This window comes from Adiantum capillus-veneris, chromosome 11 (genome assembly GCF_014529385.1).
Source record: "Adiantum capillus-veneris isolate H3 chromosome 11, ASM1452938v2, whole genome shotgun sequence".
NCBI lineage: Eukaryota > Viridiplantae > Streptophyta > Polypodiopsida > Polypodiales > Pteridaceae > Adiantum > Adiantum capillus-veneris.
In genome coordinates, this window is record NC_140941.1 from 159171009 (window position 1) to 159183511 (window position 12503).

Genomic DNA, 12503 nt, shown 5'->3' on the forward strand with positions numbered 1-12503 from the left:
AGTTTAATGTATTTTTGTCTAGTCGTGGGACAAAACACCAATGTACAGTGCCTTATACACCTTAGCAAAATGATGTTATGGGTCACTTATGAAAATGGCACGATGTATGGTCAAGAGTCAAGCTTTACCGCATTCGTTTTGGCTTGAGGCCATCATGTGTGCTACTTATGTACTAAATAGGTTTCCTACGAAAGCTTTGAAGTCTATGGTAACCTATTTGAGAGGAAAAATAGGTCACTTATGGAAATGGCATGATGTATGGTCAAGAGTCAAGCTTTTCTGCATTTGTTTTGTCTTGAGGCCATCATGTGTGCCACTTATGTACTAAACAGGTGTCCTACGAAAGCTTTGCAGTCTAGGACTCCATATGAAGCATGGCATGATGGAAGTCCTCTATTGAGCACTTTAAATTGCTACTTTCAAGATGAAATATTTGGGGTTGTTGCATCATTACTTGGGTATACAGTTTAAGAAGTGTGATGATGGTATTGCGTTGTGTCAGAAAAGTTACATAGAGACGTTGCTATGTAAGTTTGGACTTGAGGATTGCAAACCTATCGCCACTCCCATGAAAACAGGTTTAAAATTGAGTCTCCGTGATGTTGATGATCCTGTCAATGTCACTCTTTACCAAATTGTTGTTGGTTGCCTTTATTATGAATACAACACGAGGCCGGATATTCAGTTTGCAGTCTCACAGGTCAGCAGATTCATGCATAGCCCAGGGTCTAAGCATTGGCAGGCTGTCAACAGGATTCTTTCTGCTTGGTGGCACTTTACATCTTCGCTTGTTTTATCCCAAGGGGGGATCATTACCGCCAGATTTACATGCTTTTTTGCACTCGGATTGGGCTGTGGTTATTAACACACGAGTGACCACAAGTGGTTTTTGTTTCATGCTTGGCAGCTCATGCATATCATCGTTGAGCAAGGAGCAACCTATTGTGGCCACTTCCAGTTGTGAGACTAAGTATAGGGCAGTCTTCACAGCTACGGTTGAGTGTGTATGTCTCAGATGCCTTATGGTTGATTTGGGTGTTGGACAGGACACTCTCTGTAATGGAAATGGCCTATGAACATTGAGAATAGCAGAATTAGGAAATTAGGTGAATCAGTTTTGTGAGGTTACTTTGTGAGCATCACGGGTGAACTTAATTGATGGTAGCAACATAGACATGGTACTTAGTTAACTTGGCATGAACAATACTTTTTCAAGAGAGAGAGAGTTTAGAGAACATGACAATAGTTGAGGACCGGATTCATACAAAGCCGGTCCCCCCTCCAATAGGCATTTATATTATAGTTTCTCCCATCAAGAGAGACTTGGTACAATACAATTTTTGTGTTCCTTGTGACCTAGGTGATGCAATGAATATGGAAATCTTCATGCATCACAAGAATAACATAAACTTTATAGAAAGCATTAACTATCCCAAGCCTCAGTCCCAAGGCCTCAAACACCTTCGAAGGTGGAGAGAGCTAGTGGGAAATGAGGATAGGGAAGAGGAAGAAGAAAAAATCCATAGGAGAAAGAAATAATTCCTCACTTATCATCACTCTTCTTGCTAGCATACATAATAGCATAGTAATGAAGATGGAGAAGATGGCAAGCTTAAGCATTGAAGCATGGCCCTTGGTTGGATTTGCATTCCATAGCCAAGAGTGTTGGTGTAGGCTCTCACTTCTCACAAGCTTGGAAAAGGAGGTGGAGTTCCTCAACTTTCACCAAGTGAGAATGAATCCACAAAATGAGTGTGTGTGTGTGTGTGTGTGTGTGTGTGTGTGTGTGTGTGTGTGTGTGTGTGTGTGTGTGTGTGTGTGTGTGTGTGTGTGTGTGTATCTCCCCATCACCCCCCTTGCTTGCTTGGGGCGAGTTGTAGATTTTACATATGTTTTAAGCTCAATGGACCCCTCTCCCCCTAGCCAATCACATGCAGCATGCATTCAAGTACATGGGTAGTCTTTGGACAAGTGTCCTCCTTACCCCTTAGAGAGAGAGAGCTTGAAAATATCTAGATATTTACTAGAAGCTCATTGGACCCCTCTTTAGCCCAATCAATAGCATTCAAGCACACCATGTGGTTAAGCATAGGAAGAGTCTGACATGTGTCCCATGTGCCCATTGAGAAAAGGGGTGCCCTTTGGGTGAGTGGAAGGTTAAGCAAAGATTCCCCTAACTTTGGGACTTTCATGCATAGGAAGCTTCTCAAGCACCTTCCTCATTAAGTTTGTAGTGTCTCTTTTTGACTCAAGCACCTTACCCCCCCATGCATGGGAAGCTTCTCAAGCACCTTCCTCATTAATTTTGTAGGTCTCTTTTTTACTCAAGCACCTTACCCCCCCATGCATGGGAAGCTTCTCAAGCACCTTCCTCATTAAGTATGACAAGCACCTCAAGTACCTTAGTCATCAAGCATGACAAGCACCTTAGTCATCAAGCACAACAAGCACCTCAAGCTTAGGTCGGGTTCCCACCCAAGCTCTTGCCTAAGGTCAAAGGAATTTTAACACTAACCATTGGAGGTATTTAATGAAGCTAACCCTAAGTTATCTTAAGCTCCATTAGTTAACCTTGCTCTTTGACATACCATCTCTTATTTGGACCAATTTACCATTGGCCCCGTGTTGAGAAGATCCGTAAGCACATGTCTATATTCTAACCCTTGTTCCCGTTTATATCCCACATTAAATGATCAATTTAATATGAGAAAATCATTTGGGTTGGTTAGATATTAGATTTAATGATATTACCTCTCTCTTGAAATCATAGTCGTCCTCGACTATGAGGTAAAAGAGATAAATCCATAGTCATTAGTCAATTTGTCTTACCGGGTAGAGGATCCCTTTTTACCCTACGACATCATTCCAAGATGGATGACTAATCCATTTGGTGCTTGGGAGATATAGCTGCCGCAAGCATGTCTGCTCTTTAGTCCATTTCATCCTCCCAAGTAGAGTGACAAATTCTACATGGTGTTTGAGAGACGTCGTCATCCCAAACATGATTCTTAGTATGCATACTACTTAAATTTGTGCACAATAAAGAGATAATTAGTCTTATAAGACAAAAATATTGATCATTTAAAAGAAACGTGTACATTTTCTTACTCTAATGTAGCATTGTAAGCATTGACAAGGTTTATACTATCCTTAAGCTGGATTCCTTGCATCCATCTAGCATCTTCAAAAGGATAATTTTTGAACTTAATAAGATACCATCGGATAATCTTACCATGTCATAGTACCTTGTCTTCATGCGGAAGGATAGCTTCGGGTTGTAGCACTTCTTCTTGGTCTTCAATTTCGGGAGGGTCTTCAATAATTGGTTCTTTTGGAGGCTCTCCTTTGTAGGGCTTAGGTAGGCTCACATGAAAAGCATTGTGTATGAGCCAATGGTTAGGCAACTTGAGTTGATAAGCCACCTCATTGATTGGCTTAAAAATTTGAAAAGGACCATAGTATCTTTTTGCTAGTTTAGCATAATACTTTTGATGGCCATAGGATGTTTGCCCGTTGTTTGCCTCAATCGAGCCTTAAGAAACGTAAGTAAGACCCAATGATTTTCTTTGAACGTTAAGGCCCTTCTGTGCTTGTCAGCAGCAGATTTTTGCCTTAGTTGGGAGATGGATATAGCCTCCTTAACCTTTTGAAAAGATGCTTCGGCTATACTCATCGGCAACAAAGATCTTCCCATGTACTTTAAGTAGCAAGGGACCTTTCGGTCTTCCCTCTAGGATTTCAAAAGGTGCTTTTCCCATAGAAGTATGGATAGTATTATTATACGCATACTCTACAAGAGGTAAGTACTTTTCCCATTGTGAACGTTGATCTACTTCCGTAACATAGGTCTTTAGTAGATCAAGAATCATAAGATTGGCTATCTCACTTTGGCCATCCGTTTGCGGGTGATAGGCTGAAGAGAAATTTAGTCTTGTACTTAGATTCTTGAAGAGACCTTTCCAGAAATTACTGGTCATTCTACGATCTCTATCTGACACGAAGGATGTTGGAAATCCATGGTGTTTGAAAATCTGGGATATGAAGAGAGTTGCCATTTGGTGTGCCTTAATAGTCTTCCTGACAGGGATAAAGTGTGCTTGCTTGCTAAACCTGTCGACTATTGTCCATATTCCCATATTCCCATGGATAGACTTAGGTCATCCAAAGATAAAATCCATGGATATACTTTCCCATGGTGAATTAGGGATTGGCAATGGCTCGAGTAATCCATCTTGCTTCCCTCTATCATATTTGGTCTTTTGGCATGCCACACATTTTGAAACATACTCTTGTATGTCCACTTTCATGGTAGACCAATAAAAGTATGTCTCTACTCCTCGAAGAGTAGGTTGAATGAATTTATGCCCCGCATAGGTAGGAGCATGGGATTCATACATGACTTTCACATGAAGGGAGTGGGTAACACATACATGACTTTCCTCCCCACATAGGGAGGAGCATGGGATTCATACATGACTTTCACATGAAGGGAGTGGGTAACACATAGCCTATTTCCATGGAGAAGATAACCATCCTGCAAGGTGAATGGTTCCTCTTTCTTCCTCAAAGCAAGGGCTAACATTGTGTCTTTAAAGTCAGGGTCAGTAGCATACTCATCTATCATAGAAGATAGATCATTGTGAGTTTCTATTGGGACAATATTAACTTTTGGTCGTCGTAAAAGTGCATCAGCCACTTGATTGTGCTTACCAGCAATGTGAGCAATGTGGAAATTAAATTGCGAAAGAAAATTTTCCCACCTCATTTGTTTGTCAGAAAGCTTTGTTTGAGTCATAAAGTACTTGAGAATTTGATGGTCTGCTCGTAAAATGAATGGAGTCCCTAATAGATAGTGCTTCCATGTGTCTAGGGCATGTAGAACAGCTAATAGCTCTTTCTCATAAATGCCTAAGACCCGTTCATCCGTGTTGATCCTTCGGCTCTCATATGCTATGGCATGCCCTTCATGAAGCAAGACTGCTCTAAGGCAATCACCACAAGCATCGCATTGGACCTCAAATGGCTTTGAGAGATCCGGAAGCATAAGGACTGGTTGGGCTTCTCTTTGAGATTGTCAAAAGAACTTTTCTCCTTAGCAGTCCATCAATACTTAACATTTTTCTTTGTTAAGTCATGTAATGGTCCTGCTATTTGAGAGAATTTTGCTATGAAGCGTCTATAGTATGCACACATACCAATAAAGCTTCTTAGCTCATGTAGATTCCTTGGATTAGGCCATGCTTTTATTACCTCCAACTTTGGTGGATCCATACGGATACCATCTCGAGAGATAATATGACCTAAGTATTGAATCTCTTGAAGGAAAAATTCGCTTTTCTTTTGGTTGAGAAAAAGTTTATTCTCCCTTAATGCTTCAAAAATCACTTGGAGATGTTTCTCGTGTTCCTCTAAGGAGTTGGAGTAAATGATGATGTCATCAACAGTGAATTTGCGATAAGGTCTAATAATTTTCTCCATTAATCGATTGAATGTAGCTGGTGCATTAGTCAAGCCAAAAGGCATGACTAAATATTCATAAAGACCAAATGTTGTACGAAACGTGGTCTTTAGGATATCTTCATTCACTATCCTTATTTGATGGTAGCCACTTTTAAGGTCAATCCTCCTGAAGTAGGTAGAGCCTTGTAGCTTGTCAAACAGATCTTCTACCCGAGGTATGGGAAATCTGTTTTTGATAGTGATATGGTTTAGTGCGCGATAGTCCACACACATGCGGTATGTACCATCTTTCTTTTGCACTAAAAGGACTGGAGAACAAAAGGGAGAGGATCTAGGCCTCAGCATCCTTTTGTCTACCAATTCTTGTACTTCCTCATGATCTCCTCTTGTTGAGCTTGTGAAACTCGATAAGGAGGTTTGTTAGCCTGGTGAGATTCTTGATAGGAGTTCAATTCGATGGTCATCACCTCCTCGTTTTGGAGGTAAGTCCATAGGGATATCATCGATGAACACATCTTGGAATCCTTTTAGAAAATCCTTTTAGAAAGTTAGACAGGTCTAACTCTTCTTGATTCCTACCATTCACCTTTGATGAAACATTAGGGCCTTTTAGGGACTCTTTGACAAAAATCATATACACAGAAACTGAGCTCTTCATTGATTTATCAAGGGCAAGAGGATTTACAAGTGGTATAGTATGACCGGACTCATTAGCATCTATATACATATTCTTTCCCCTATAGGTGAAGTAGATTCTCCTTTCAGGGAACTTCATGTTGGCCGCCATGCAGTTGAACCATGGTACCCCTCGGATAGCATCCTCATGTTGGAGAGGAGAGATAAAGAAGTCTTCTTTGTCGACATAGCTTTGGACATGAAGCCTCAACTTCCGAATCAAGGCAATAACGGAGGTTTGTTGTCCCTTGAAAGCGGCATCGGCAGTTACAGCATCTCTCATCTCAAAAGCTTGAATGCCCAACTTGGTGGCCAAGTCCATTGATATGAAGTTGTGAGTAGAACCAGGGTCAAACAAGATGAAGGCATCATGCTCCCTTACCTTTACCCAAGCATAGGAGAGAGGTGATCCTTTGCAATGAGCATCCTCTTTTGGAGCTTCGATAGTGGAAGATCTAGGAGTCTCATTGCGAGCATTTCTTTTGAGGCAAGAACGATAACCTAGTCCTTTCTCCCCACACTTAAAAACATTTGTGATCCTTGCGAAAAGTTTCAAGCTCTTTAGGAGAGAGTTTATTTTTACCTTTGTAAACTCCTTTCTCCTTGGACCGATTGTTGTTGTTGTTGTTGGAATGGCCTTGGGAAGAAATTTGGGCATTAATGTTTTCCTTTGCATCACTTTTGTCTTTATTTTCCATGGGCTTGACATTCCGTCTAACCCCTTGTTGGAAATTGATGCGTGAAGCAACCATGGTATGGTGGATTACTTCGCTGATAGAATCAGGCCGTTGAGAGTTGACATACTCGGCCATCTCTTCAGGTAATCCCGCACAAAATTGTTGCTTTTGCTCAGTAAAGTCTATCTTTTGAAAGACAGTAGTCTTGAGATGTAAATCCCAAAACTTGTCCACATATTTGTGGATAGACTCATGAGAGAGACAAACTTCACCATTCGGTGAGTACTTTGTCCTTTGCATCGCTTGCAAGGAATTGCTTCATGATGGAAACTCGTAGAGATTTCCATGTCTTTGGGGCTTCGTCGTTGCCATGAAGGCTAGTCCACCATTGACGAGCCGATTTTTGGAAGTGCATAGCTACATGGTGTAGCTTGGAGGACTCCGTGAAGCCCTCGCCTCCAAAGGCCGCATCAAATTGTTGGATGAAGGCCAATACTCTGTCGGTAGCACCGAAGGTGCCATCATAGGTGAGACAAGAGATAGTCTTTCCTCCCTCTTTGAACTTCTTTAGCTTTTGTGACCTTCGCCATGCAGGGTAAGATTTGCGATGTCCTCCCCTCTTGTATTCTCTAGGAGAATAGCCATAGCTTTCATCGGTAGAGGAGGAAGGTGAAGAAGAAGGAGAAGAGAGTGACCTCTTCTTGCCCTTTTCTTCCTTGGTTTTCTCTCTTCCCTTTTGGAGTGACAAGGAGAAGGACTATGGATTAACCGTTTCCTCCTGGGAGGAGTTAGCGATCGTTTAGTCCACCTACTTTGTGGAGCCACATCTTCGAAGGAATTTAGGGATTCATTACTTTCTTGATCTTTGGATTCCTCCTCTCGTATGGGAGAGAGTGTTCTTTTGGGGGTCTCATCAAGAGGCCTCCTAAGCTCTCTCTCCTCTTGGAGAGGAAAGGAAATCCCATAAGCACAAAGTTGTTGAGTAACTTCGCCTTGCAAAGCGGGGTTGCCCATAGCTTGTTGCAACCTAGTGACAAGATAATTAACAAACATGGGGATATCATCATTAGCATCTTCATGTGCAAAATCAAAGTTATCAATGTTCATTCTACTCTCTTAGTTATTGTCAGCCATGTTAATTAAACTTATGTGTTTACTTAGTGTATCCTTTGGCAATTCAAAATCTTAGTTGCTACTCCTCTTAGCCTTTGAAAATAGGCACTTAAGTATGTACACCCACTGCTCGAATTGGTTAACTATAGAGAGTAGTGGAGTGAGTCTAACATAGCGAAGTTGCCAAGGGATAGCTTCTTTTGGACTTCTTATGGCTCAATAACGGTAAAGCCATAGGCAAGTCTAAAAAGACTCCATTATTAAGATCAAAGCTCCCGAGGTGTGCACCATATCCCACATAGTGCGCTCAACAAAACTGATAATAGATCCCAATCCCACTTACCCTAATATAATTAACAAAAACAACCATTAATAGGCTACTTAAGGACCTCTCTTCTTAAGCAAGAAAAGAGAAACCAAATGCTCTGATACCAATGTAATGGAAATGGCCCATGAACTTTGAGAGTATCAGAATTAGGAAATTAGGTGAAGCAGTTACTTTGTGAGCATAGCGGGTGAACTTAATTGATGGTAGCAACATAAACATGGTACTTAGTTAACTTGGCATGAACAATACTTTTGCAAGAGAGAGAGAGAGAGTTTAGAGAACAGTTGAGGACCGGATTCATACGGAGCCGGTCTCCCCTCCAATAGGCATTTATATTATAGTTTCTCCCATCAAGAGAGACTTGGTACAATACAATCTTTGTGTTCCTTGTGACCTAGGTGATGCAATGAAGATGGAAAGCTTCATGCATCACAAGCATAACATAACTTTGTAGAAAGAATTAACTAGTATCCCAAGCCTCAGTCCAAAGGACTCAAACACCTTCGAAGGTGAAGAGAGCTACGGGGAATGAGGATAGGGAAGAGGAAGAAGAAACATTCCATAGGAGAAAGAAATAATTCCTCACTTATCATCACTCTTCTTGCTAGCATACATAATAGCATAGTAATGAAGATGGAGAAGATGGCAAGCTTAAGCATTGAAGCATGGCCCTTGGTTGCATTTGCATTCCATAGCCAAGAGTGTTGGTGTAGGCTCTCACTTCTCACAAGCTTGGAGAAGGAGGTGGAGTTCCTCAACTTTCACCAAGTGAGAATGAATCCACAAAATGAGTGTGTGTGTGTGTGTGTGTGTGTGTGTGTGTGTGTGTGTGGTTTATATCCCCCCAGCACCCTCCTTACTTTCTTGGGGCAAGTTGTAGCTTTTACACATGTTTCAAGCTCATTGGACCCCTCTCCCCCCTAGCCAATAACATGCAGCATGCATTCAAGTACATGGGTAGTCTTTGGACAAGTGTCCTCCTTACCCCTTAGAGAGAGAGAGCTTGAAAATATCTAGATATTTGTTGGATGGAACTAGAAGCTCATTGGACCCCTCTTTAGCCCAACCAATAGCAATCAAGCACACCATGTGGTTAAGCATAGGGAGAGTCTGACATGTGTCACATGTGCCCTTTGAGAAAAGGGGTGCCCTTTGGGTGAGTGGAAGGTTAAGTCAAAAATTCCCTTAACTTTGGGACTTTCATGCATAGGAATCTTCTCAAGCATCTTCCTCATTAAGTTTGTAGGGTCTCTTTTTGACTCAAGCACCTTACCCCCCCATGCATGGAAAGCTTCTCAAGCACCTTCCTCATTAAGTTTGTAGGGTCTCTTTTTTACTCAAGCACCTTACCCCCCCATGCATGGGAAGCTTCTCAAGCACCTTCCTCATTAAGTATGACAAGCACCTCAAGTACCTTAGTCATCAAGCATGATAAGCACCTCAAGCACCTTAGTCATCAAGCACGACAAGCACCGCAAGCTTAGGTTGAGTTCCCACCTCTTAGCTTGCCTAAGGTCGAAGGACTTTTGACACTAACCATTGGAGGTCTTTAATGAAGATAACCCTCATGTATTTTAAGCTCCATTAGTTAACCTTGCTCTTTGACAGACCATCTCTCATTTGGACCCTTTTACCATTGGCCCCGTGTTGAGATAGATCCGTAAGCACATGTCTATATTCTAACTCTTGTTCCCGTTTATTATCCCACATTAAATGATCAATTTAATATGAGAAAATCATTTGGGTTGGTTAGATATTAGATTTAATGACACTGCCAACACTATCCACATTAACAGTCAGAGCGCATTAGAAGTTGCGAGGAACTCAGTTTTTCATGCTTTCACAAAGCACATTGAGGTGCATTACCACTATGTCAGGGAGAGGCTCTCAGCAGGAGAGGTCAGCTTAGCTTATGTGCCAACACAAGACAACCTTGCATATCTTTTCACAAAGGCATTGTCTCGTGAGAAGTTCGAAGCTTTCCGCAAAGCTTTGGGCTTACTCCTTTGTGTACTAATCATGCATGGCACTTCCTTATACTCTATGTGCTAGCTCTCGTTCACTGCATCACTCACATGGGGGAGTTTTTACCATACACATATGGTAGTGATGTGTGTGAACACACTTAGGACCGCCGGGGCATTTTTTCCCTCACTAGGAGGTTTTTTCCCTCGTGCATTGTATATACGCCCATCACTCTAGGGCTAACTTATCTTCCCATTGCACACTAAGTAATACACTCTCTATAGTGTGCCTTGAGCTTCCTTCATCTTCTCCAAGCTGTGTGTGTTTTCATGCAACCCTAATTCCAACACTCTCACACACAATATCCTCAAATCAAGCCACAATATATTATCCCTCAAAGATGAAAAGGTTCCTAGAATTTCCATATGTGTTTCAGATAACAACATCTAGTGATTTGGATGCAAAGCCAAATGGCTTGGTTTTGCAATCTACTCCCTCCCAAGATTAGGTTTTTCGTAAACAAGATCATCTTCCGGGTCTTTTGCACCCATTTGTAGAATTTTTGTGGCCAAACTCTACGTAACAGGGCAGTTTTTGAACAAATATAGGGGATTCTCTGGAGCTACCTTGCAACTAGAGCAAGTATCAATGCCAATCCCTGTAGTGCAAATCTTGTTTCCATTTGGGATGGCTCCCCAGAGAACTTTCCATATAAGCATATTCATGAAGTGTGGCCATTTGATCTCCCAGATAACATTAACTCTTCTGTTATCACTCTTGTAACCAATTTTCCTTCCATATCTTGACGAGTGGAGAAAATCAGTCTGCTTTGTATACCATCTTGTTATAGGTTTCTTAGGTCTTTGGGAGTACAAACACTATGTCCTTTGGCCAATGCCAAGCTTTCCAATCTAGCCTTACCTAGTCACAGGCATAGGTCTGGAGGACAAAACTTCCAAGACTCTACTGATCAAACGTCTTCCATAGATACTCAATTTATGTTGCATTACTAAATGCCCCACTTCCTTCCAATAGAGTTTTCTGTCGTCCCAAAGATGTGACAGTTTGGAGATCCCTTTGTTGCTCACCTTTCATATACCTTCCCTCCAAAAAGGGTTCAAGGATCCCCTTGAACCAATGCAGAATGGAGCACTTGAAGTATCTAAAAGTTTCCCCTCATTCAAGACCTTGATATTGATTGAAAAGTTTCTTTTTAATCCTTGATACAATCAAGAAATCATTGAAATGTAATAAGCACTTTAAAATGGCCCAAACTTCACATTTGAAAAATCTTCTTCTAGCTTTTTGAAAATCTATGTGAAGGACACATATTCAAATTGTATTACTCGAAAATCTTGTTTAGAAAATCAAGCTCAAAAAAATTTTGAAAAATGATTACGATACAATGTATAGTGGAGTGTTTGTCAGTGGTCACATGATGCATAGTTATCATTTACTTTTGAAATAACTATGCCTCATGCATGGTCACATGTGCACCTATTGTTTGTTTGATATGCAACTATTCAAGTCTTTCTTGAAATAACATGCCTCATGCATGGTCACATGTGCACCCATTGTTTGTTTTATATGCATCTACACAAGTCTTTTTGTAAATATACCGAATTTGGCATAGTTGTATCAATAACATAACTTGGACATGCAACCTTTGTTGACATGAGCTGCAATCTTGACATCAACATCATATTACTAATAACTAATGCATGCATGACCACATCCTAAGATAAAGACTTTGGTGCCACCATAAGTACTATTGAGCAAACTAAGGAACCATATACGACGACTTTGGACGAAGTTGCAAGCCATCAATGGCTATAGACTCGAGGATTGCAAATATTTCCAAGCCACTACCTTGCTTGAGAGAGGTGCTCATTGATGATGACATTAGCAAATTGATAGAAGATGAGCACTACCTATTAAGACGTTCAAGACAATTTAGTCCAATTTATCTTCTGGTAATAGGTATATTCTACAGGGATTGTAATACCAAATATTTGCATGGTGCTTCAAAAGAGTTGTACAAGAAGTCAAGGTTAGAAAAGCTAAGTTGTGATGCTTTATCAGCGAGCTACTCATTGCCCAGCATCTAGTCATAATGTCCACCAAAATAAGACAATCTTTAGTGCACTTTCAACTAGCTAAATCTGCAAGATCCTACATATATTTCAATGCATAACTTTGAAGAAAACTGGTACACAAGCTCGAAAATTCCATCAAATCTAGACCTAACTTAACAAGAGTTTATAGTGTTCTTTTTCTCTCTAGCT